The sequence below is a fragment of the Podarcis filfolensis genome (genome assembly GCF_964270895.1).
Source record: "Podarcis filfolensis genome assembly, chromosome: 6".
Lineage (NCBI taxonomy): Eukaryota > Metazoa > Chordata > Lepidosauria > Squamata > Lacertidae > Podarcis > Podarcis filfolensis.
The window spans coordinates 78,905,416-78,930,660 of NC_139609.1; the positions used below are offsets into that span (position 1 = coordinate 78,905,416).

At 39.6% G+C, this 25,245-nt stretch overlaps 1 protein-coding gene across 4 annotated transcripts in view; it reads right to left on the reverse strand.

Moving 5' to 3' along the window:
* The window catches only part of SULF2 (sulfatase 2), a gene marked incomplete at its 3' end in the record, with an annotated part of 267,812 nt that overhangs the window by 173,914 nt on the left and 68,653 nt on the right, over positions 1 to 25,245 (reverse strand). For all 4 annotated transcript variants that reach the window (XM_083618523.1, XM_083618525.1, XM_083618522.1 and 1 more), the window contains one exon: positions 12,969 to 13,085. The remainder of the gene's footprint in view (positions 1 to 12,968; positions 13,086 to 25,245) is intronic.

Below are 25,245 nucleotides of genomic sequence, written 5' to 3' on the forward strand. Positions count from 1 at the left end.
ACAACCCCCCAAACACGATTAAATTGCCATGGATTGTTTAATTAGGCAAAGGTGTGGGAGAAAAGAAATGTTTTTGCCTGGCAACTAAAAAATATGTGATGAAGGGGTCAGGAGAGTCTCCTTAGGGAGAGCATTCCACAAGCGGGGAGCCACTGCAGAAAAGGTCTTGTTTCCTTTCTAGTTTCTGCCATCACAGGTAAAGCACCATACCGAATAAAGCAAGTGTCTCAGAGTCATAATCCTCTGTACTATTTGCATTTACATCTATAGATATAGAGACAGATGAGTTTCCAGCAGCTTACATGCAAACCATGCTCAACAACAGCAAGGAAAACATTTTATTAGTCACTTCATACAGCTAAATCTCACCAGCTCTAACCACATCAAACAGCTGATGACAACTATTTAAGTTAATCAGCAGAGTATTTCACTTATAGTGACTTTAAGATATGAGTTCTCTATTTCATCTATTTCCCCCCACAATCTAGCATGCTGACAACTCCTTAGTGCTCTCATGGGCACAATAACAGAGATACAGCTGGGCAGCCAGAGGCCTCACTAGACATGACATATAGTCCTGTGTACTTTTCTCCTAATTTTTTTGTTTATTTTTAAACCTAAAGTAGCCTCTGCAATCTGAGAATTTGATCAAGTGGCCAGCAAGATTGGGAGAGGGTGCTTAATACTTCCCCAATTATCTGCATTTTTGCTCAAAATCCCTCTACTGCTTTGTGAGTGGGGGGTGTTATCAGAGAGGAGGAGAAGATATAGATCTATCTTTTCTCCTATATATTTTTCTGGGCAGAAGAATGAAGCAGGAAGAAGTACACTCAGATTTTTAGTCTCATGAAATTTCATTTTCTTTTTAACTGCCAAGGTGTCCTGTCCTGAAGACAAGTGAAGTTCATGAGATGTGACATAAACTTCAGGCATCAGGGCACGATCCAAACTCCCTTTGTACCAGGTTGGCTTGGGGGTTAGACAGGGTGCAGATGTCCTCCTAACCAGTCCTTCCAGCCTCTGCCTACAGAATGGCACTAGTGGAACTCCACCAGTATGTCGCTTTCTATTCCACCTGCTGAAACTGAATGTGGAAAAACTGCCAGTGGGATCTCTCCAAGGGAGAGGAGGAGTAGAGATGGCCCAGTATCCATTGGACCCTGAGCCAGCCCCATTGCCACCATGCATTGGGCCTGATCACTATGTCAGTTCCAAACCAGCATAGTGATTTTCCTGCTTGCTTCTCCCTTCTGCCCTGGTTGGTGTGCTCAACAGGGCTGCAGACATAGAGAAGGCAGGTATTACATAGCTCCAAGCATATACTTTGCTTAAACTTATCTTCCTTGAGCCTGACTCCTCTTCCAATGCTTTGCTCCCTTCCTGAGAGGACAGGGCAAAATTAGATATGTGCTTAAATTTGCAGGAGGCAGATTTGTTGGCTATTTGCAGTTTAGTAGCGCAGCAGAGAGCTTGCTGGGGAGACCATGCATAACAAGGAACTCAAAATAACTTTTAAAAGGTTTTAATAACAAAAACAAAAACTCCTTTTACACTAAAGATAACAACAACAAACATGACCCAACCACCAACCCATCCCCCAGGGTGATGAGAGCGCTAGGTGCTGCTCTTTATATACTCTACCCAATTGCTGACACAGCTTAATTAACACAACCTAGCAGCACCTGCTGTGTTTCACAGCTGTAAGACTGGGTCTCGTTATTTGCCCTGGCCCTTAAAGACATACACAACTTGTGAAACAATAATGAACCTTCACATTTTAAACTGACCATTCAACAAGATTATGTATTTAGAAATGTGACTGCATGCCCATCTTTTAAAGGTCCATGTCCTCACGTTTCCTTCCCAAAACAGACATGTGCATTCCCCAGCATTAATTTTTTAGGCAGCTTAAGGTAAGACTGTGCATCTGTGTTTTGTCAAAGGAAACTTGGGAAGAACCTCTGAGATAACATATTGTGGTATCGTGTCACAGAAAGTTAAAACTGCTCTAGAGATTACAAGATTGAATAAAACCACTTAAGATGTTAATGGCCTACAGCTTTCCTGAGCTTGTACTTTTCTTCTTCTACCCCAACTTTCACCATCTACATCTATAACCATGCCTTCCTTGTTTTGCTTTTGAAGAATCTATACTTTAGAACTCAGCAAGCAATACTCTCAACTGAAAGATAACCTTTAATAAGTTGATTTGCATATACTGTACATATATTAGCAAATTCTTTCCTTTATATATTATATTTTATAGCCTATGCTGCATTTGTACACTTAAAACAACAAAGCAAAAATACTTAAATAACTCAATAACATTAGCTAAACAGACTGAGCACTTCCAGACTATCACTCTTTTCAGGTGTGTTTCAGTCACATACCTGCACATTCAGGTTGCGCAATTATAGTTGATTCAGATGTCTTAGGCAACAAACCCACTTTCCCCAAAGAAATGACTTTTTGCCATAAGGAAAGTGATGAAAATGCATTGGAAAGCATGGGATAACAGTTGCTTTGCTGCAACATCATCTAATATCCCCATAAACAAATCAGAATGAATTCTCATTAAACAGCCAATGTTGTCTAATCTTCCTCCAAACAAATCAGGATGAATGCTCAATAAACAGGTCATTTGGAAGCAACCTTAAACTTGCAAGCTCCGTTAATCAAATCATGATTTGCTAATTGAGTTACACTACCACCCTAGCATGCCAGGAATTGAAATAGGATAATCTTTTCTATACAGTATAAGAGCAGGATAGGGCAGATGGATAATTAATGCATCAATTTCCTCAAAGCATTTTTATCCCCTTGGCTCTCATGGACACTTTGAATGTTTAAGCAAAGTTCTTTTCCTACACACCCACCTGCAAAAGGAGAGAAAGACTCTCAAAAGGGGTACCTTAAAAAAAACAACACCCCACCTTACTGGCCTTACAAAAGAAACCCACAACAAAATGCATTGCATGCAAAGGCCAGGGGAATATTGGAAGGGGCAGCAGTAAAGATAATTTACTTGTGCAGTTAATTTTTTTTACAAAATCTGTAGATAAAGGAGGATAGGACTGAAAAGAAAAGGGGGGAAATGGGGGGAGCACAGGATTGTATAAGAATGAGACTGGCAATTCTGCTTTGTTCCTGATGGGGATTATAAAAAGCACCTTGAACATACTGTGGCAAGGAACAGCAGCATCAGATGAAGCAGCACTGGGATGTGACCTGAATAAATTACAAGCCTGCAGACTAGGACTGAGATCTGGTTGACTTTGTGCCAGCAGTTCAGAAGCAGTGGAGCCAATCCACATGAGAGTTTGCTTTGCACTAGGTGAGGCTTGCCCCACCCCCAAACAGGCTCTGGGCAGCTGGGGAAATATGCTTTAAGTGTATGGTGTGTACACAGTCTGTGTAAAAGCAGATGGTGTTCTGGGTTTCAGTAATTTCAAAAATTTCTTATATGCTATTCTGGGATGAGAGAAGAATCATAGAATCATAGAATCATAGAATTGGAAGAGACCACAAGGGCCATCGAGTCCAACCCCCTGCCAAGCAGGAAACACCATCAGAGCACTCCTGACATATGGTTGTCAAGTCTCTGCTTAAAGACCTCCAAAGAAGGAGACTCCACCACACTCCTTGGCAGCAAATTCCACTGTCAAACAGCTCTTACTGTCAGGAAGTTCTTCCTAATGTTTAGGTGGAATCTTCTTTCTTGTAGTTTGGATCCATTGCTCCGTGTCCGCTTCTCTGGAGCAGCAGAAAACAACCTTTCTCCCTCCTCTATGTGACATCCTTTTATATATTTGAACATGGCTATCATATCACCCCTTAACCTCCTCTTCTCCAGGCTAAACATGCCCAGCTCCCTTAGCCGTTCCTCATAAGGCATCGTTTCCAGGCCTTTGACCATTTTGGTTGCCCTCCTCTGTACACGTTCCAGTTTGTCAGTGTCCTTCTTGAACTGTGGTGCCCAGAACTGGACACAGTACTCCAGGTGAGGTCTGACCAGAGCAGAAGAGATCATAGTTCTCTGCTAATGCAAAAGATGTTGTCATGTTTAAAGGATGCAGGTTACATCTAGAGTGCAATTCAGTGTAGTGCTCTTCCAACAGTTTCATCCGTGCAAGCAATGATGCTACCCTCCTTCCCTCTGCACACTGTTCTGAGGGTTCTCGACCCCCTCAGAGCCTACTTTGGGGGGGCATGGAGAGGGAGAAGAGTTATCCCCTTAAAATGCAAATTCATTGCAGTAAGGACTTGTCATTTTTTGCTCAGGAAATTCATTAAAGCACCCTGCATACTGATTATGCACCAGTTAAAGGGCATTATGTTGGAGAGCTAGGAAAAACTTTGACCCTGGACAGTATTAAGCCAGAGGAACAGTTGACCTGATTTGAACCAACCAGAATAGGTTGCTTGCTTGCTTCCTAAAGTACAAACCGCAGCTGTTGTATTGCCTGGGACTCGAGGGGTATCATTTCTATTACTCTCAACAGCTAAGTAACATTCAAATCAACTTCTCAGAGCATAAGCCTATTAAGAGCTCTTGAAAGTCGCACAATTAGCATTTTAAAAGGAGAACAATTATCTGGTATATCACAAAGTGTGCTTTGCTCTATGGAGCGAGCTGATGGTCCTTACTAGTGTTATGACTAGATTTTTAGTATTCACAGATTCTCCAGTTCTCAGAACAAGACGGTTTATAGCCTCCATTATACTTTTCTTGTGGAGAAGAATTAGCCTGGGATCAGAAAGTAACCTTTTAAAGGTTAATAGTCACCAGAAATAAATGTTAAGCATATTTTCCCTATTCCTGATAGATATTATTCAATTAATCTGAAACAAAAAAGTCATGCTTTAGTTCAGGTACATGCTTAGCGTACCGAATAGCTTCCTTCTAGTTGGATTAAAATATTTCCCGAAATAAAGAAACCTGGGTGTTTTATCTGGAACATATCTGGCAGAAAATCTGGAAAAGCTAGAGGGGCATGAGAATGTGTTTCCTTACTATTCTATTCCATATTGAACTTTGACTTCACGTCAGAGCCTAAAACCACCAGCTTACTAATTAGTATGAAATATCAAGGAGAAATAAAGTTTGGTTCATATTTTAATGTGAACTTTGCTGATCCTAGACTTATATCAATAGGATTTTGTACCTCTCTGAAGTTCTGCAGTTTCAGTGTTAAAAACCCCCAGCATGCTTGATGGGGAAAATGAGTGTACAAAATTGTACACTGAAAAATTCAAATAAATCAATAAAATTATGTTGTAGCCAATGTAGTGCTTGTAAGAAAAACACTGGGACCTAATTTGAATAGTAAAGTACTTTGTATCTGGTGGGCGGGGCTTGTGTGTTATGTTTCGGAATCAGCCCCTCCCTTCAATGTGTGTTCCGTTAAGAATGTCAGTTAAGAGGGACCAACTGCCTCTTCTTGCTTCTTGCCTCAGACTTGCCTCATGTTGTTTTATTTAGTTTCTTTCATCATGTTATTTTGTTACAGTTTTCACTCAGTTTATTACTGAAGCTTGTTCACATTTACGTGAGCCACTTATTTTTCTCAAAGAAAAAGAAAGTCTGCTGAAGAATGGTGGAATATCCTAAACTTGGGTGTGTGGGAGGATATTCCCAGTTTGCCAGGAGGAGTGATTTTGTTAATCACCCCTTACCTCCACAGCAGTGCTCACTTAAAATCATTAGCAATATGCTTGTTCTGCTGCAAAATGTTGTTGTACATGAGAATGCATAAGCTGTTTGTGCAATCTATTGTGCAATAACCTAACCAGCAATCTGTTGTGTAATGAGTTTCCGCTAGCACAACTGTTGTGTTGGTTTCCTCTGTTGCATTCAGCTATCACCTGTGGCTCCTAGAAGATGTCAGCATGCAACAGCAGCCACCCCTCAGGAACAGCTTTGACTGGACAGCTAAAGCAGGTGAGGGTAGACAGTGGGTATCAAACCCTCAGTGAGTTAGGGACTTCCCCTGCATGCAAAGACAGGCTACAATGGATTGAATGGACAAGACTAATAGTGGGTCCAATGGTCAAGAAGATGGTTTCTGCACATGCTGTAGAAGGAAGTGAGGGGCAGATGGGGCTGGTCAACCTGGGAAGGTAGTCCACCTAGGACAGGCTTCCTCAACCTCACCCCTCCAGATGTTTTTGGCCTACAACTCCCATGATCCCTAGCTAGCAGGACCAGTGGTCAGGGATGCTGGGAATTGTAGTCTCAAAACATCTGGAGGGCCGAGGTTGAGGAAGCCTGACCTAGGAGATACAAAACTCTGATCCTAAACCTCCACTGCCTTGTGGGTATACTCATTTGTGAGAAATGCTCACCCCAAGGAAAAATCCATTATCTGCTACCATGCGGGATATCTTTGGGAGAAGAGAAGGCTAAGGAGCAAACCCTACACAAATCCAAAGTAGAGTCCCTACAGTTGGTTGGAGACTTATACTCCTCCTTGCAGCAACTCTTGCAGCCAAATTATTGCCAAATGTATTGCTCTGCTTTCCTTTGGACCACATCAGCAAGGCTGAGAGGGGAGGCAGTCTTGTTGTCTGGGCAGCCCAGGACCACCATACACACTGCCCAGGCTTGCACCCTGGAGAGGTCACTTCAGTGCTGCTAGTGCAGCAAAAGCAATGAGGGAGGCAGTAGTTACTGGTCTCTGCAGCCACAGCAGGCACTGTGATTCTTCTGTGGTCTGACTTCACCCCAGGAGGTATACTCGATTGTCTCAAGACAGACAGATGCAAACAAAGACCTCATATTTTTATGAGTACACAATAGATTTTCAGTAAGTCAGGAAGGTCAAGGTTCCAGCAATTTCCTTTACCTTTTCATGGACTCCAAATTGGCAAAAGGAAAAACACAACGTATGCTATGGTATGGGTGTGTGCTATATGGTCACAACCAGGAGAACTTTGCTCTTCAAGGGGACATATCTGAACTGCTGCATCTTAGTCATTCCTTAATGGATTTTTGCTTGGATTTTGCCAGTTTATATTAGTCACAACACAGGTACTCCATGTCAAACTTCCCCAAGATGGGTCCAATTATTTTTATTTTATAATAATAGAACATTTTTTGACCAGGCTTCTGCTTTAATATCCAGCACTCCCCATCCTGTTTAATCAGACCTATATCAAAGAAAAGAAGACCTGCAAGTACTACATATTCTTCAACCAGATTTGAACATTGCAGAAGGAGCAACGTTGTCCATAAGCAGGAGCTGATGCCACAGGTATAGGACACAGCAACTTTGAAAACCTGGAAGAAGGCAGCAGTAGCTTGTAATGTATGGTTTCCCCAATGTTTTCGATGAAGCAACCAGAAAAAAAGACAAAGTCTGCAGCAAATCCTTTTAAATAGAAATAATTTACCATAGCCCTCTCAGGGAGTGCAGTACATTCTTACGTCCATGGAGTTAAAGCAACAGACAAGCAAAATTGTGGGATGATGCATGAGGTTTACAATTTTTTGGTACACTGCCATCTTATCTACAAGAACTGCAGCTGGTGCAGGACAAGGAAAAAAGGGACCATCTCCCTAGAAGATTAATAGTTTGCTGCATGGAAGAACAAAGTGTAGATAAACATAAATAAACATGCATTGAACACCGTCTGCTGCGTATGAGCTAAATCATTCTGCCAAAGGGAAATAAAGAAAAGCTACTTTAACATTTAGAGCAGTGCAAGACAGCATGGATAAGCTCAGGTAAGCAGAGTTTACTGGCAAAAAAAATACCCAGCATTAACACCTGAATACATTTTCTGACATGGTGTACTTTATTAAAGATGCTTTCCAGCCACTGAAATCCAATAGTTTAATTGCACTAGGAAGCTGATGAAGATAAAAATGTTAATTCTTAGGAGCATGCTTTATCAAAGGATGTAAAATGCAATCTGAAAGACACTGATGTATTAACATTCAAACAGCATCATTAATGTAATTAATTCTCGTTCTAAATCTCCTCTTTTGTTACTAAAGTCCTATGAGATAAGCAGGGTTTATTTAAGCCTGTATACGTATACACACACACACGCACACACACACTTCTAAAGATAACAGAAAACAGATTTATACAGATGGGAAACCGTCAATTTCTAACCATTGTTCTTTGTTAACAAGTGTGGCATTGACTTCTGATTAAGCCAGAGTTTCTCCAAATAACTTGACTTGTTTCACTAATTTGAAATTCATTCTTTTTATAACACATACCATTAAATATAAAAATTCTTAAACACTTTACAATAAGAATTCAATAAAAAAAAACTATGAACAACATCCAATTACCTTAAAAACTGAATAGAAATGCTACTATACATCACAAATAAAACTGAGCAGTGTACAAAATTGGGAACGTGTTTCAGAGGGTGGGTGCTAACACCAAGAAGGCCTGTTATTGCTTTGTCACAAGTGGTATTATGGAACGATCAGCAAGATTTCCTCAAAGATCATATGACTGGCCTGGCCTGGCCTGGCCTGTACTGGATAAGATATCCTGGTCCCAAGTTGTTTAGGACTAAGTATCAATAAAATAATCTCAAACTTGGCTTGGTAGCTAACAGGCGCCCAGCGCAGAACTTTTCACACTGGTGTGATTATGTGCAAATCTGGTTGCCTCAGTAGCTGCATTTTATGCTGTTTGCAACTACCGAATCAGGCACAGGAGTAGAGCCAATGGCAGTGCATTAAAGTAATCTAATTGGGAGGTTACCAATGCATGAATCACCATGGCAAGACTATGCTGTCTAGGAATGATCCTAGTTGGCACACCAACACAAATTAATTATGGGCACCCCAAGACACTGACATCACCAGGGATTCTAATGACAGTCAATCTAGGATCACCCCCAAAGTATGCTACTTCAAATGCAGTGTGACCCCATCTAGAGCTGGTACACAATCTAATTCCCAGACTTGGGAATTAGCCATCCACAGGGCCTTCATCTTGTCAAGATTCAATCACAGTTTATTATCCTTCATCCAACACATGGCAGTATCCAGGCACCAGTTTAAGAAAGGCAAAGCCTCTCCTGATTAAAATGTTACAAAGAAACAAAGATGCATATCATCAGGATATTAGCTCACAAAACTGGATGTTCCCCACCCCTGATTTAAAGGTTTAAAGTCCATCACCAACATATATATTCCTCTGTTTCTCAACCCTTGGTCACTCGCAACTGACTCCATCAATATGTTTGAGAGCACTGGAAGTAATATGAAAGTTCTGTACACAGTATGGATCTGTGCGGATTATTGACTCATGCAAATTACAAAGGAATACAATCATTAAGTGATGACAATGCACCTATGAACCAGCTTCAAAAGTACCCTTTTGAATTATGCACATTTCAGTAAATACAAATAAGAAATATGATGCAACAGAATTGGAGTAAAAATTAACAAAATACTGGTGTGTATTTGCTTAGTTTGCAGTGGATGCTCGATAGATGCACTTAAGATTTACCGAATGACTACTAGACTTTATAATTCTCTGGTGGAGGTAGGGGAATGCCTTTTAATCAGTCTGTAGTTAATTGGTTTTCATTGACTTCTTTTATCCAAGTTGCCTGGAATGATATATGCATGCAAAACTTTTAAAGCTCCAACAATTTTCTCTTCAGTTTTCCTGATATTCACAAGAATCCAAAAAATGTGCCCTATTCAAATATTATTGCAATGCACAATGAAATCTGGTTAACTATACAGATTTATTCTTTCTGAATTTCAGCATAATTCTATAAGAATACATAAGCATTTAAATATATATGCATGGTTATATGTATTTTTAATGTGTCAGTTACTTTAGGAAACCTGGAGTCTGTAGGCTTACATTATACATATAGTAATGTGTATAATAATACACATTATATGCAATAATTGTTCATATTTTTAAAAGTAGTAGTAGAAAAGCCCAAACCCCTCACTTCCAATCTTCTAATTCCAAGATGGGAATTAGAAAAAAAAAATCAGTTTGGATGCACTCAACATTGAAATTATCAGAAAATTCTATCCATACTGCTTATTCAATCATGATTGGTTTGCACTCACCACCATTTCTAGAAGCTTTGTGTAACTCCTGATCATTAAAGGCCATTAATTTATGTCCCTATTGCCAACCATTGAGTGTCATGCTGTGTAAAGGCCCAGGGCATTTCCAATAACCTACAAGTTTGTTATGCAAAATATGTTATCATATTTTCCACACTATGGAGAAAGTTTATTGAAACTTATAAGCGAACACCCCAATAAATGCAATCGATCAATCAAAATAATATAAAACTGCAAAATCGTGAAATACCCATAAATCAGACTGGATAGTACAAGACAGAGGAGAAGATGGGTAGCATTGTAGGTACTGCAAAATATTTCAGGGATAGGGCAGGATGAAGTGCACAAGAAAGATGCATTTTTATAGATGCATGTTTGTAGGCTTGTCTGTATGGGCATGGGCATGTTGAAAATGATAATAATGGATGGATGACCAACCTTTGCATAGGCACTGCAATGAACACATGTAACTAGGTTTGTGAATCTGCTGGAAAGAGGCAAGATGGGAATGCAGGCTTGGTCAGGGCAATGAGTTAGGTCAGCACACCTGCTTGCGTTTCATGCTGTACTACTGCTTGCTCTCCAGCTCAGTGTTCTACACTAGAGGCAAAAGTGCTCCAAAGCTCTTGGAGCTCCATAATACACACGAACAAGATTGGCAGCACCTCATTTCAAAGCCCTGACTTCTATTACACTAGGGGGGGAAAGTTGACCTACAATAGTTTTATAGGTCTGAGGCATATGAAGCACCAAAATAGGACTTTGCACATGGCCTCCATTTCTTTTAATCCAGCTTTCTTTAATCATAGCTTCAAGGGCATATGGAGGTCTAAATAGACTTGATTTTGAAGCACAGATGAGCAACCTATTCCTTTTTGCCCTTGGAGTTAGAGAAGCACAAATTATGCAAGTACAAGTAGGATTGCAACTGACACAGCAACCCAAAAACACAATATCTATGATTATAAAAATAAAAAATGATGTAGATCATCCAAAGAGGATGTATGTGAAGCTTTCGCTTTTTTCTAAAACATTGTACTAAACTTGACCTCTGTAGAAAAAGAATAAGAGGTTGCACATCTTGTGCAAAAACCAAAAGGGGATCTGGCAGGCCATTTTATTTATTTATCCTTGCAGCATATTGGGAGCATCATTTTAGAACTCCAACACATGACAGGAAGCATCTGCCTGGCTGCCCAGATACAATACTCCTTAGGCAGAGGAAACAGGGATAGGATGCTGCCCTATACAAAGTCAAAGTGTTTGTCCATTTAGCTTGGCATTGTCTAGCTGACTGTAGCTCTCCAGGGTCTCAGGAGATGGCATCTTTCGCATCATCCTACTACTCTTTAAGGGAATACATGAGGGACAGAAAATGGGATCTTCTGCATCTGAAGCTTGTAATCTACCAGAGCTATAGTTCCTAATTAAGTTCAGTAGGCCAACAAGGTTCCATGTGGGTCTGCCTTTGAAGGTGGTTCAGAAACAGCAACATGTACGCAGTGTGGCTGAACATAAGAACCTGGTTCAGGCCAATGGCCCATCTACAATATAGTCCAGCATCCTGTTCCCACAGTGAACAATCAGATGCTTTCTCAAGCGTCTAATATTAGGCTCAGCCAAAGAGTATGACTCATTTTTGGAGATGCTTTTTGTTACTGGAAGAAATGTACACTCTAGGCTAAATCCTGTTTAAGAGAAAACCTGTACTTGGAACTGAGGCAAACATGAGAGATCTTCACTTGGTGCAGTGCCACATAAATGTTCATCTAAGAAAGTAGAAAGAACACAATATGAAAACTATGTTTTAGAAAACTACATTCTCAATCCAGAAGGACTTTAGTGAGAGTAAGTCTAATTGGCACGTTTATTAGTTTATGTCCGGGATCTAAGTGGTAGCTGATTCACACCACAATGAGTCATGGAATTACCGTAGAATTTTCTCTATTCGTGACCAAGGTCTGAGGTAAACTGAAGATGCCATGGACAGAACTAGCATTTCCAATTGAAAGTTCTTGTTATATGTCTTCCATACAGAAAACAGCCTCAGCCCAAGCTCTTTTCTTGCTATAAGTCTTCTAGGATTATTTGCCTTCACCCTCTGAAATAACATTAACTGGCAGTCTTTTAATTGCTTTTACTAGGGTCAGCTGAAGATACATTAACACTGAAGATACATTAAAGTGAGAGGTCAGAGGGAACATACAGGAAAGGTGACTACTGAAGCCAAGAAGCTAGGATGATACCGAGCAACAGAGCAAACTAGGTCATTTGACTCGTGACTTGTGTATTTGGATGCTAACTGTATTTGTTTAACAGCTCATTTCTTCAGAGATTGCAAAATCTGGCTCTTTAAGGCCATGAAACATGGTAACATAATTTGTATGTAAGTTAGATTCAAAAAGAAATTCTGCAAATGCAGTATTAAATACCAATTTACACATTTAACAAGCACAATTGGAAGCATTTGCATGCAGTAATAATCACCTTCTTAATAATAATAATATTTCTTATACCTTGCCCATCTGACTGGGTTGCCCCAGCCATTCTGGGTGGCTTCCAACAAGAATACAAACAAAACAAACAAATCAAATATTAACAGCTTCCTGAAACAGGGCTGCCTTTAGATGCCTACAAAAATTTATATAGTTGACTCTGTGACATCTCTTTGACATTGCAAAATGTGAGATTAGATCACATCTATTTTTTACTTGTTGGCACACTCTTCAATTTTCATTCTTTAACTGATTCCATTTGTGTGTGTGTGCATGCAAGCAACATGAGGTACAGCAGGTGAAAAGCATTGCAAAAGCATCTTTATACAGATTTTGCCTTTTGTTTCCTATCACTCACAGTTCATGTAATCCTGCATTAAACATGAGCAACTCATTTAAAGACTTACCTTCAATTCATTCCCAAGGAAGTGAATAGTCTGTAATGGACATACAAGCAGGGAAAGGCAACAGATTTTTCCCAAGGTGCCTGAATAGGTATGGAAGCTGGATGAAAAGTGCAGAACCTGAAAAAAGCAAGGAAGAGAGATTACATTTACATGTGCCTGAAAAGTTAGAGAGAAGTAATATCACTGGCATTTTCCCAATCTCTCTCTCCCTGCCTCTTCCATATTGCAGATTCACATCACTTCTCAAGGCATTAAATTTTTTGCTTAAAATGCATATAGGGTGTGCATTTTAGAGAACGACGATAATGGGTTGCATACATATACACATGAGAATATAAATACATTCTAACACTCTTTCTCGAAAGTGGCCAACTAGATGCTTCTAGAATATCTCATGGAATGTTCAGAGGCAATAAACCTGGCAATAATGTGGTGGAGCAAAAAACAGAGGTTGTCTTCTATTTTACCTATTTATCTGTTTACTTAAGGTATCCAATATACATAATCTATCTATTAATTATGTAGTAGGTCCCTTTGTTTGTCCTAAACCTACCACCATATTGTACCACTAGGTGCTTTTGCATTTGAAACGAAATAGAATAACCTCAATGGTGGACCTTGGTGTCTCATACTTCAGTGGAGCCCTGTGTGATGTCAAAATTTGGCATCCTCCCCCTACCTCTTGCCTTCCGTTGGATGTCATAGCTGCAGTGCCCCAGAAGCTCTGCACCTGGTGCGACGACACCAGTTGCACTCCCCTAGATCCAACTTTGATAACATCTCCACTATTCACTCTCACCTCGCCATTGATAAGGCACTATCATCATGTTCCTCTTTAGGCTTAATGTTTTCTAATTTAAGAAACTCCAGCCTCTCGAACCTTCCTCCATATGGATAATGCTCCACCTCATTAGTCAATCTCTTTCATTTGAGTTGCAGAAGTAGGAAAGCCAAATCAATGTATTTTAGTTATCTGTACAAGCTTTCTGATTGTTTTCCATCTGTCTCCCTATGCCCCCTTTCAGGTTATGCTGAAATATACTTCATACTTAGGGTATCCTAATATTTCTGCTGAGCTATGTAGTTGCCAGAGCATAATTTCAATACAGTTTTTGATAAACCAAAATGAAAATGCAGGTATCATTAAAATGTCAAACTTGGCAGGAGGAAGGTCAGCACTTCTGTCTTGCAGATGAGCCCCATATTAATCTAGATAATCAGAGCAACACTGTGAGTCCTTCTAAGGGTAAAAAACTGGCACTTGTCCACCTTGTCTCCATGGAAATGTAGTCTTGTTTAATATCTCTTTACAAAATGTAAAGAAGCTCTGAAATTTACAAAGGTAATCTTGTTTTATTTCACTGAGCATGCCCAGAGCTACGCTAGTCAGCTACAGCCACTCAGGAATTTTAAATATATTGCTGAGATTGCTTTCTTCTTTTCTGGTACCATTTTCCCAAAGAGTAAAAGAAGTGCAGTAGCCATTTATCTCTGCATATAAATCTCAAAAGATTTATTATATGAAGAGTCATTGCAAATTGCCTGTCGAAATTGCGTTCGTGATGAACAAGAACGACACTAAATTTTGCAGCTTGATTAAATCTCCCAGATAACATAGTAATGAATGCAAAACTCTGTCACTAAAATAAATGTGGGTGTTCTTCTCTCAAAAGTAATATGTATTTATTTCATTTGTTTATTTGAACCAGGGGTGGAGCGAATCAGTGATTATGTGCTTCAGTTCCTTTATTTCACCAGGTACTAGACAGCTTCATACTGACACCATCTTGTAATGAAGATGCACTGTAATTGCCCAGCATTTGACGGATGTGCATAGGTATACTTGCTCTTCTTTGTGTGTGTGTGCCCAGTGGTGAAATATGGCCACGCCACACCCCCTTAGTATCACCACTTACAGGGCCTGCTTCATACCCCAAATGTTTATGCCTCACTGGAATGTGTTCTTGAATTCCTATGCCTCTTGTTTCTCTGCACAGAAACTAGTGAACAAAGGTAAACTGTACCTTCGTATCTCTGCCCATTTACCTGAATTTGAACCCGACCTAGAGGATACCAACTTTGAAGTGACCCCATCCCAGGAGGCACTTTGCTGAAGGCCCCCTCAAACAGCCCTCACATACCTGGTTCACCACAAGCAAATGGAATTCCAGGTCAAAGATAAATAATATGATGCCAGAGGGGGCTGCTCAGTGATTATTGACTATGTATATTAGAAAGTACTATGCTCCAGTTAAAAAAAAAAAGGCAGCACCCATCCACCAGGAGAGACAATAACACATTCACAAACTGGAGGAAGGGAATGTAGGGCTAATGCAAATTTGCTAACAAATATACAGAAATTTCAGTGATAATACACAGAAATGTGGACCCCGCAACCAATTTCACTCAATTGAATTAAATATCAGACTATTACAAATGTCCTGCACCGCAGCTTGCCACATAGAATTACAGTGGTACCTTGGGTTAAGAACTTAGTTCGTTCTGGAGGTCCGTTCTTAACCTGAAACTGTTCTTAACCTGAGGTACCACTTTAGCTAATGGGGCCTCCCCCTGCCGCTGCACCAACGCCACATGATTTCTGTTCTCATCCTGAAGCAAAGTTCTTAACCCGAGGTACTATTTCTGGGTTAGCAGAGTCTGTAACCTGAAGCATCTGTAACCTGAGGTACCACTGTATCTTCCTCCCCCTGCACAATGTTCTGGGGTTTTTCCCAACCCCCTCCCCAAACCAATTTCAGGGGGTACATATGGGAAAGAAGAGGAGAAACCCCATTTCTCAAGCAGAAGCCCTTTTTAGGTGAATCTCGCCCACTAATCTTTATTGATGAGATTCCAAGTATGTTTATATTGTTTTATGCATGTTTTAAAACATTCCTACAGATGCCTTCCTCAAGCAAGGGCCCTCCATGCAACTCATACTAGGGGTGGAGAAGCAGGAGAAGAAAATTCATTGTGCTTTCCCATCCCAACCTACATATTTAGTCTGTATGTAAATAAGGCTGAACTTGACAGATTTTTGCTATCCATGGTTAAGGTATCGTTCAGATTTATTATCTGTGAATCACCTTTCTGAGATTAAAAACCCAGTAGCAATTAATTTGTCATCTTCTGAAATATTTGGCAAGAAGCTACTCCTGTCTAACAAGCAGCCATGAAATTCATATTCAGAACCTCTCTCTGGGAAATTAATCCTCAGCAATAAATTGCCTTTACTATGGAGAACAATTATTACATTCATGCTCCATTTATGACATGTGGCCAAACTGATAACTCATCTATGATAATATTCTCTCTCTTTCACACTAACGCACACCCCTGCCTTCATGGCCAAGAATGCTAGCCTCTTTACATTCTTGGGAGCAACTTATGATAGTGTTCTGGGGGCCAGAAGTACATTTATGGTCGCCATAGAAGTTTCCAGACTCCATAATAAAGTTGTTTTTGTGTAGCGGCAAGAATTTCACAGTACTGTAGTGCACATCCTCAGGTATAGCATTAGCATTCAAATACAAACATTTATATGTTATCTACACATTACATATAAAATGCAAGAGAGAGATGGGGCATTAAAGTGTGAAAATATATTCCTACAACCTAAATGCATCTTTCATTTCAAGCTGTGGGTAAACATACTGGATTCAAATTTGACAGTCACCAGGGACCAGATAAAATCACTCTAGTGGCTAGATTTGGCATTTCAGTAGGTCATCCCTGAGCTAGTTTATTTCCTATTGTTGTTAAGTGTTGATAATTCTTATACCTTTGCAAAATTTATAATTTTGCAATTATACATAATAGTTTTGCATAATTATACAAATAATTTTGCTCAGTACAATTTCAGGAATGGCTTTCAAATTTTTCCCCTTCCAAACAAGTATTTTGGGTAAATACAGCAATATCAAAAGCTATATCTGTATCTATAGTATAGTATATTAGGCCAAATGACAGAAAATCTCACCACAAATGGGTAAGTAAATAACCCCCATTGTAAAGGATAGCAGTGCTGTTTTCCTCATGGAATGTCTTGCGTTGGAGAACAGCTGTTTTGTTTCAATTATTTATGATCACAACTCGGCATGCTGTACATCACTAGAAATGTTATTGTTTGGTTTTGCAAAGGCACACATGCCCTAGCAACAAGACATCCCTCTAACCCATCTGTTGCTAAATCTTTGATGGAAATGGAATGAAAACTTTTCATTTGCTGGCTGTTTTGTTTGTCTACTTAGGCAAGAATTAGTTAAATTTTAAATGAAGAAGGAAAAGGAAGGTAACACTAAAAGAAACATTGCATTAAATTGGATTTTAAAACATTTCCCCCTTGCATGCATGACTCACTCCATATGCAACATCAGAGGATATACATGCTAAGTAAAACAAACACACTATAGTTAAAATACAGCAACAATTAACTTGTTGAAAAGCACATTCAAATGGGATGAAAAAAGGTGGCTACATAGTTTCCATATCTTTCCTTTGATTTGTTTTGCAATTTCTTTAGATACATGTTTGTGACCTTGTGTCCTGACAATACTGTGATTTTCCAGATCTAAGAGGCAGTCAATGTGCTCCTCCATTCTCTTGCACTACTGTGGCAGGCATATTAGACTTCATGTCATTGGAATAAATATTCTGTAGGCTACAAGCTTTAACAGATTAATTGGTGTAATTAAAATTGACTAAAGCTTTAATTGCCATTTTAAAAGGCATATCAGTTATTCAGGAAGTAGCCCTGTGGAATGGACTCTTTTTGTTCTCTAAAAGCACCTTTGCCTGAGCAATCTCAGATAAGGTAGCTTCTGTGTAATGCACAGTGACCAGTGAAAGGATACTTAGAGCAACTTGGTGAAGCCCTAACCACTGCCTCTCGCAAGATCTAACACAGCTGGGCATAAACACATAAAAAGCTTAAGGCGGGATGCACGGAGAGAGCCAAGCAGTGGTATCAACAAATGCAGCACCAGCAGATAACTGAGGTTTAGCGGCAACCTTACCACAACCTCAGAGGCAGCAAAGAAAGCAGAGAAAAGGCAGACAAGTTGGAGACAGCTAAACAGAGAAATGTGAGTGGAGAAACTTCACGGTCCTGGGCCCTGGAGCTACCCTAGGATGAGAAAGTGTCTATACAACTTTGGATGGCTATTAGGATTCAATATGACCTAAACAGATTTGAGCACTGGGACAGAACAAACAGCTTGAATTTCAGTAAGGATAAATGTAAGGTAGGAATAATCTTGGGCAGGAGTAATTAAATGAACAAATATAGGATGGGAGACACCTGCCTTGCCAGTAGTACATGTGGGAAGGACCACAAAGTTGAGTCAACATGAGCCCAGATGGATCAGACCAAAGACCTATCTAGCCCAGCTTACTGTCTCCCACAGAGGACCCACCATATGCCTAAGGGAAGCCCACAAGCAAGAGATGAGTGCAATAGAACTCTCCTGGTATCAGTAACAGGGTACATCTGATCCTAGAACTTGTGTTCAGTTGCAGCCATTGGTAACCTTATCCTCCATGAATTCGTCTAATCTCCTTTTAAAGCTTAAATTGGTGGCCATCACCACAACTTGTTTAAGCGAATTCCATAATCCAACAATGTGCTGTGTGAAGCATTTCACACAGAGGTACCTTAGCGGGTCTGCTGTGCAGACTACATCATCATCACAGGTGCACAACAGGGCCTAAAGAAAAGGAAGTGTCCTATTTTCCTATATATATGTGGGGGGGGGGGGTTTTGATGTAACAGCAGCAGATGCACAGCTCTTACCCAACTATCACAGGACTCTAATGAAACCAAATTTGTAGCAACATGGTTAAAGTCTTTATTTACATTATAATGGAAAGTTAGGAGGATGATAATAGCTTACCAACTATTAAGGGACAAACACGCAAGCTTTTCAAAGTGATCCCTTCAATGCCAAGTATAACGCCACTGGGTAGAATTCTCAAAGAAAATAATAAGTTGTCATAATCTCTACTGCTTAGAACAATATTAGCAATTTAGTAAATCCAGGCAATGGAAGCTTGGGGCAATGACGGCTCCACACATCTCTCAATGCTGTAGAAGCCTGTCAGATGAATTATTCGGAAGGAACCACTTGCTTCCGACTCCACCTATTTAATAGGTAAGGTAGCAATTTTCGTGCCGTTTTTAACTTCTGTAGTTGTGCATAATAACTGAGCATTAGCTGACAGCTAGGTGATCAGGGAACGCAATTAACCCATGACTTCTCATGCTGCAGCTTGAATTATTTGCACTGCAAACCGAAATGGTCCCCACAAATCCTGGAAAAGCCTTTATTCATTTATTTCATAAAAGTTATACACTGCTTGATTGTAAAAATGAAAACAAAAAACCCTCAAAGTGGCTTACAAGAAGATAAAATAAGAAAAGACAATGTTAGGCTAACTGATTTTCAGATATTGTGAACTGTAAATATGTTACTTCTGATTGTTTTATTGTTCACTTTGCCCACTTTCTCTTCGTACTGACCTGTTTTGCTTGTTGGGAAAGGAAGTTTTGCAGTAGGCACTGAAAAGACAACAAAGATGAAGCCTGTCTGATATTTAACGGGAGGGAATTCCAAAGCGTAGGTGCCACAACTCTAAGGACTCAATTTCTATTATGGCAGGCAGACTTGACCTCAAGACAAGATAGAATCTGCACCCATCCCTAGCAATGGAGTATTAATGGGATATATCTAAAATGAAATGTAAGCTTAAAAAAAAAAGAATATGGGGTGTGGGTGGGGCAAACCATGCAGAAATATCAGTAAAGGAGTCAGTGTATGTTTGAAGGAGAGCACAGTAGAGACTGTGTTATATCCTTGTGGACATGTTTGACAGCAGCTCTGCTGCATTCAGCAAAGCTATGCTACCGTTGTTCTGCCAGGGATTTAGCGCAATTCCCTTCTTTGGTGCTGGACTTACCTGGAACAGGATATGGATTCCCTTTTACAGACAAAATTGAAGTTGCAAAAATTGTATTGCTTTCTTCAACACCTAAGGCAGTGGCTTTATGAAAGTGATTGCTACCAACTCAGGTGAATTTTGTAAACAAATGTAAAGGAGTTCTCACTGTGTTTTGAAACTTGGTGCTTTTACAGCAACTGAGAAGGAAGCTGAGTGCATGAATAGAAAAGGAGTAAGGTTTAGCAGACTCTGTGACCTGGATAGAGCGTGAGTTCAGACTTTTGTTATCACTCAGCTTACAATCTCCAAATGCATGTGAATTCAGTGAAGTGATTGGACTTTCAGGTTGCAGCAATAGGTAGAAAGGAAATAAGATTAATGATAATGCACTTAGCAAAGGCTTTATTTATTTATTTATTTATTTATTTATTTACTCACTCATTCATTCATTCATTCATTCATTCATTCATAGGTTTAGCCCACCATTCCTAAAAATAATCCAAGGCAGCTAACAATATATATTATTATTATTTTATTATTTTTATTGAATTTATATACTGCCCTATACCCAGGGATCTCAGGGCAGTTCACAGAATAAAACCAAGCTATAAAACCACAAAATACATAATAAAAATATAAGCAATAACCCAATAGCCCCCCCCAAAAAAACACATTTTAAAAGGGCATAGGAGATGTAAATCAGATCAACCCAAGGCCTGGTTAAAAAGGAATGTTTTTGCCTGGCACCTAAAGGTGTATAATTAAAACAAGGGAGTTCAACTGATAGCATAAAAGCAATGACATAAAAAAAAATCCTTAAAAGTAGCAGCAAAACTATTTCTAGCATAATTAACCATAGCATAAAAGAGGGCTTACATGTGTCTTATTAAATGCTCTTTCTAAAAGGAAGGTCTTCACCTTCAACGAAAGGTAATTAAGAGCAGGATGACCCTCCCTTTGGGAGGGAGTTCTGAAGGTGAGGCACAATCACCAAGAAGGTCCTGTCTGAAGACATGACAAGACAGAGGAACTGCATTAATGAAATACCTAAGAGGACCTTAGTTGATGACCACAGCAGTCAGGAGAAGACAGATCTGGTCACTATACTTTTGTTGATGCAGTCAAGAAGAGCATTAGCTTTTTTCTTTTTTTGCTGCTGCTGCTGCATCACACTGTTGATTCATGTTAAGCTTGTGGTCTACGAAGACCCCTAGATCCTTCCCACATGTACTACTGGCAAGCCAGGTGTCCCCCCATCTTATATATGTGCAGCTGGTTCTTACAGCCTAAGTGCAGAACCTTACATTTGTCCCTACTGAAATCCATTTAATTAGTTTGGGCACAGTTCTCCAATCTGTTTAGGTAATTTTGAATCCTGGTTCTGTCTTCAGCAGCACTGGCTACTCCTCCCAGTTTGGTGTCATCTGCAAATCTGATGAGCATCAAATGTAAACACTTAATCTGAGTGTTTGCTTTGTAGAAGCTTAGCAAAAGGCACAATAATTTAGGAACTAAATTTGTAAACCAAAACACCATTGTGTATAATATAAACACCTGGGTTGTGTTAAACTACAAGTAGGCCAGTAGAGCAGATGAACAACTTCTCATAAAAGCATTCCATTAAAAGGATGCATAAGTTTTACAACTCAGAGCCACCCTGCCATTCTGCAGTGCATCAAAGGAATGCAATGATATTATAAAGTGTACCATGTCTCTATAATTTTCCATTGGCCCACAAAAAAAGTTAACACACCTTCTATTAATCATGCCTAATCATGCACATTAATAGCAGTAGCACATAAAACTAACCTGTAATTTGGCAACATGTTTTGCTGTCTTTAAAATTAGTACAGAAGGGAAAACATTATATATAGCAATTAGTTGACAAAGTATGTCTGCAGCGCTTAAGTGCCAGGTGTGTTAAATCAAGTGGCCTGGGGGCAAAAATACTGTTTTTAACAAAGATAATGCTTAAATGAATCAAGCTACCATTATTCCATTATGTGACAAAAACCATCAATTAGCCCATCCATTAAATCCTTAAGTTAGCTCATGCAAGACTGATCAAGGAACTAGGGTTTTACAGTGTTTAATTTACAATAGATGGATATATTTAGTCAGTCTGTTGGGAGATCCATCACTGGGCATTCTTCCCACTCTTAAGAACAGAACAGAAGAAGACCCCTAATGGAACAGGTCAGTGTCCCAAATTCTTCAGCATCCTGTTCTCACAGTGGCTCATGGGAAGCATGCAAGCAGGACCTGAGCACAAGAGCACCCCCCCTTCTGTTGTTTCCAGCAACAGGTATTCAGAAGCATGATACCTCCTCTGTTACCTGGTTATGCACAAAGATTAGCTGCTGGTTGACAGGGCTGGATAAGAATTCTACCCAGTCATGATGTGGACTCTGTGATGTGGAGCTTTTGCAATATCTGTGGCTTGTAATTTGTGCTTGCATTTTGTTATATTTCGCTGGCAGGTTCTCATAGCAGATGCTGAAGGTACTAGACAAGATCCATAGCAGGCATATGTGGGTGGGGAGGCTCCTCTGTTCCCATGGATAATCCACTTAATGGCCATTGGGGTGCCACTACAAGGTCTCAGCCTAGTGCACAGGCTGATATGTGCCCCCCACCCCCAAATACACCTTCTGCTGACAGGATTCATTTGGTGAATACTGCCCTCCATGTTGGTTTTGACTGTGGTTTGGGAAAATAATTTAAGGTGCAGAGAGAGAATTCCTCAGCTATTACCCATAGAAGCATATTGTACCACAGATAGAACACTCTGTGTTGCAAATAAGGTTACTCCCCATAAAGGCACAAAATATCAAATTATAAGGGGTGGCAGAAAAAGAACGTAACTTTTAACATATGTGGTGGGAATGTAAGAAAGTGAAAGGCTTCTGGGATATGATATATAATGAGATTAAGAAAATGTTGAAGTATACATATGTTAAAAAACCAAAAGCATTTTTACTGGGAATTGTAGGTACAGAAATTAACAGACAAGATATTAAGCTTTTCCTATACGCAAGAATTTTATTAGCACAGAAGTGGAAACAAGAGGAATTACCGACAAAAACCACTGCAGATAAGAATAAGAATATATGATGTTTTAATGTTTTTGATTTTAAAGCAATGGTTAAATAGTGAAAATGAGAAATTTGAAATTTGAAATAAAAGATAGAAAATCATAAGGAAGGTTTGAAGGAAGTCAGGGCCCTAAAAAGCCAAAACGTATAATATAAGACGAGATATTGCAATGCAAAGTATTATTGTAAAACTAATAAAAATGATATGAAAAAAAATAAGGGGTGGCAATCATACAAGGTTATTGTATGTCCGCAACAACTTGAGCTTTAGAACTTGACAGCATGCCATTAGGTTTCTGAGTCCTAACATTGTTATGAATGAGTCTTTCTAACCTCACCCATTTTACTTTTGAAAGCAGATTAACAGAGAGCTGCATCAGCATATATTGAAAGACAGACAGAAAGGCAGACCACAGAAGCCAAATCTTGTCTACGTGGCCTCTTGGATTCTTGGCAGAGTCAACAATGCCGTCATCAAGAACATCAGGTATGCATTTGTGTATTCATTTAAAACAATGCGGATATTAGTCTGTTGAGACCTTCCTTGTCACCATAATAGCTTGCTATAAGAAGATACGGTACATGATGACTGCATACAGAATTAGGAAATGAAACACCTTCAAGCCTTTTAAATGCCTAAGAAAAGTTTACATCCAAAACAGGAGAATTCATTCCTAAGGCACAGTCATGGTGACTGATGGTGTCTTCTATCCTCCCCACAGGCAAAAGAAAGCATCTTTGTAAGCTTTCAATCACTTTGATGGAGAGCAATTGTATATACTACGCCTTGTAATTAGCATATGACTGCAAGGAATGTAATATTAGGCAATATATCTTTGTTACAAGCCAAAAAAATACCCATTAATTAGGGCCTCCAGGGCTTCTTTGTGGAACTCTTACATTTCTTTAAGAAAACAACAACAGTGACGGAACTTTATCCACCATGTGCAGATCATTTACTAAAACAAGTTGTGTAGAATAAACAGATAATGTAGAATAAAAGCTAAGCACTAGAAGGGCAGCAACAGATGTGGAATAAATAAACAACCAGAATTGTAAAGTTATGAGGTCTGTATGCAAATTATGATGCAATAATATGACGGATCAGTAAAAGGGTTTTGTCCAGTTTTCATCTGTATAAGTAGGCAGATTATTATTTTTTTTAATGTGTGTGTATTCGCTTTTCACCTACAGTATGAAATAGAGCACAGCAACAAATTAATCGCTCTTGCATTTTGCTTGTTTCTAAGGGTGCTTCTGACCAACCTGTTCATTGAACATTAATTCCTTTTTGTTTGCAGAGAGGTTAGATGCTGTTGAATCAGAGTAAGTACTATTCTGCACATTTTCCCATCACTTTCGTTATCACAAAGAAGTATGATCTTTTGGAGAAGTGTGTTTGTTGTGCAAGACCTCCCACTCAACCATAATTGCACAATTTGAATTTACTGGCATGTGTTTGAATCCCACCCCCAAATAACAACTGTCTGGAAGTGCCATAAGAAGCAACTACACACACACACACACACACACACACACACACACACAAAGATGCCAAAGCATTTTGATGCATCAGCATTCCATATGATAAGCTAAATATGTCCTTAAAGTTTATTTTAAAAACAAGGTTTGTTTTGTTACCCACAGGGTACTTTTGAATGTGGCTTCCCATTAGTAACACTACATTTGAAATGATGACAGGTTTCCCCTGTGAGGTGTGGAAAGATTGCTTACAGAAACACGCACACACAGAGTGAGATCGTCTTCCTTGACAGCTACCTTAAAATTCCTTCAGCGAATATGTATAGTTACCGGATGTTATGTACGGGCTTCTTGCATTTGGCTTTTGACTATAGCTCCAGCTGAAAGTTAACACATTTGTACAAGAAGGTTGCAGGCTATACCCCAAGGGTATACACACGGAGATAAGCATACATGGAGGCACTGTCAACAACTACCTGTTGGCCATTTTGGAGGGGCCGCCCCATAGGACAGTGGGCATTTGGGAATTCTTTGGGGAGGAAGAAATACCTTTTTCATTTTCTCTGCCCCTCCACCTTTTTGGGGGTGGGTGGGAAACTGCGTTGTGAATAGGGATTCCATATGCATAGGCTTCAACAGGACTAGCATATATGAGCAGGGAGCCCACTGCCAACCCACAAAACCTGGGGCCCTATCATTCCTTCTCCTTGCTGTCATTGTCCTAAGTAAAGGAGGGGTGACAACAACAAAAAAGGGAGGAGTGC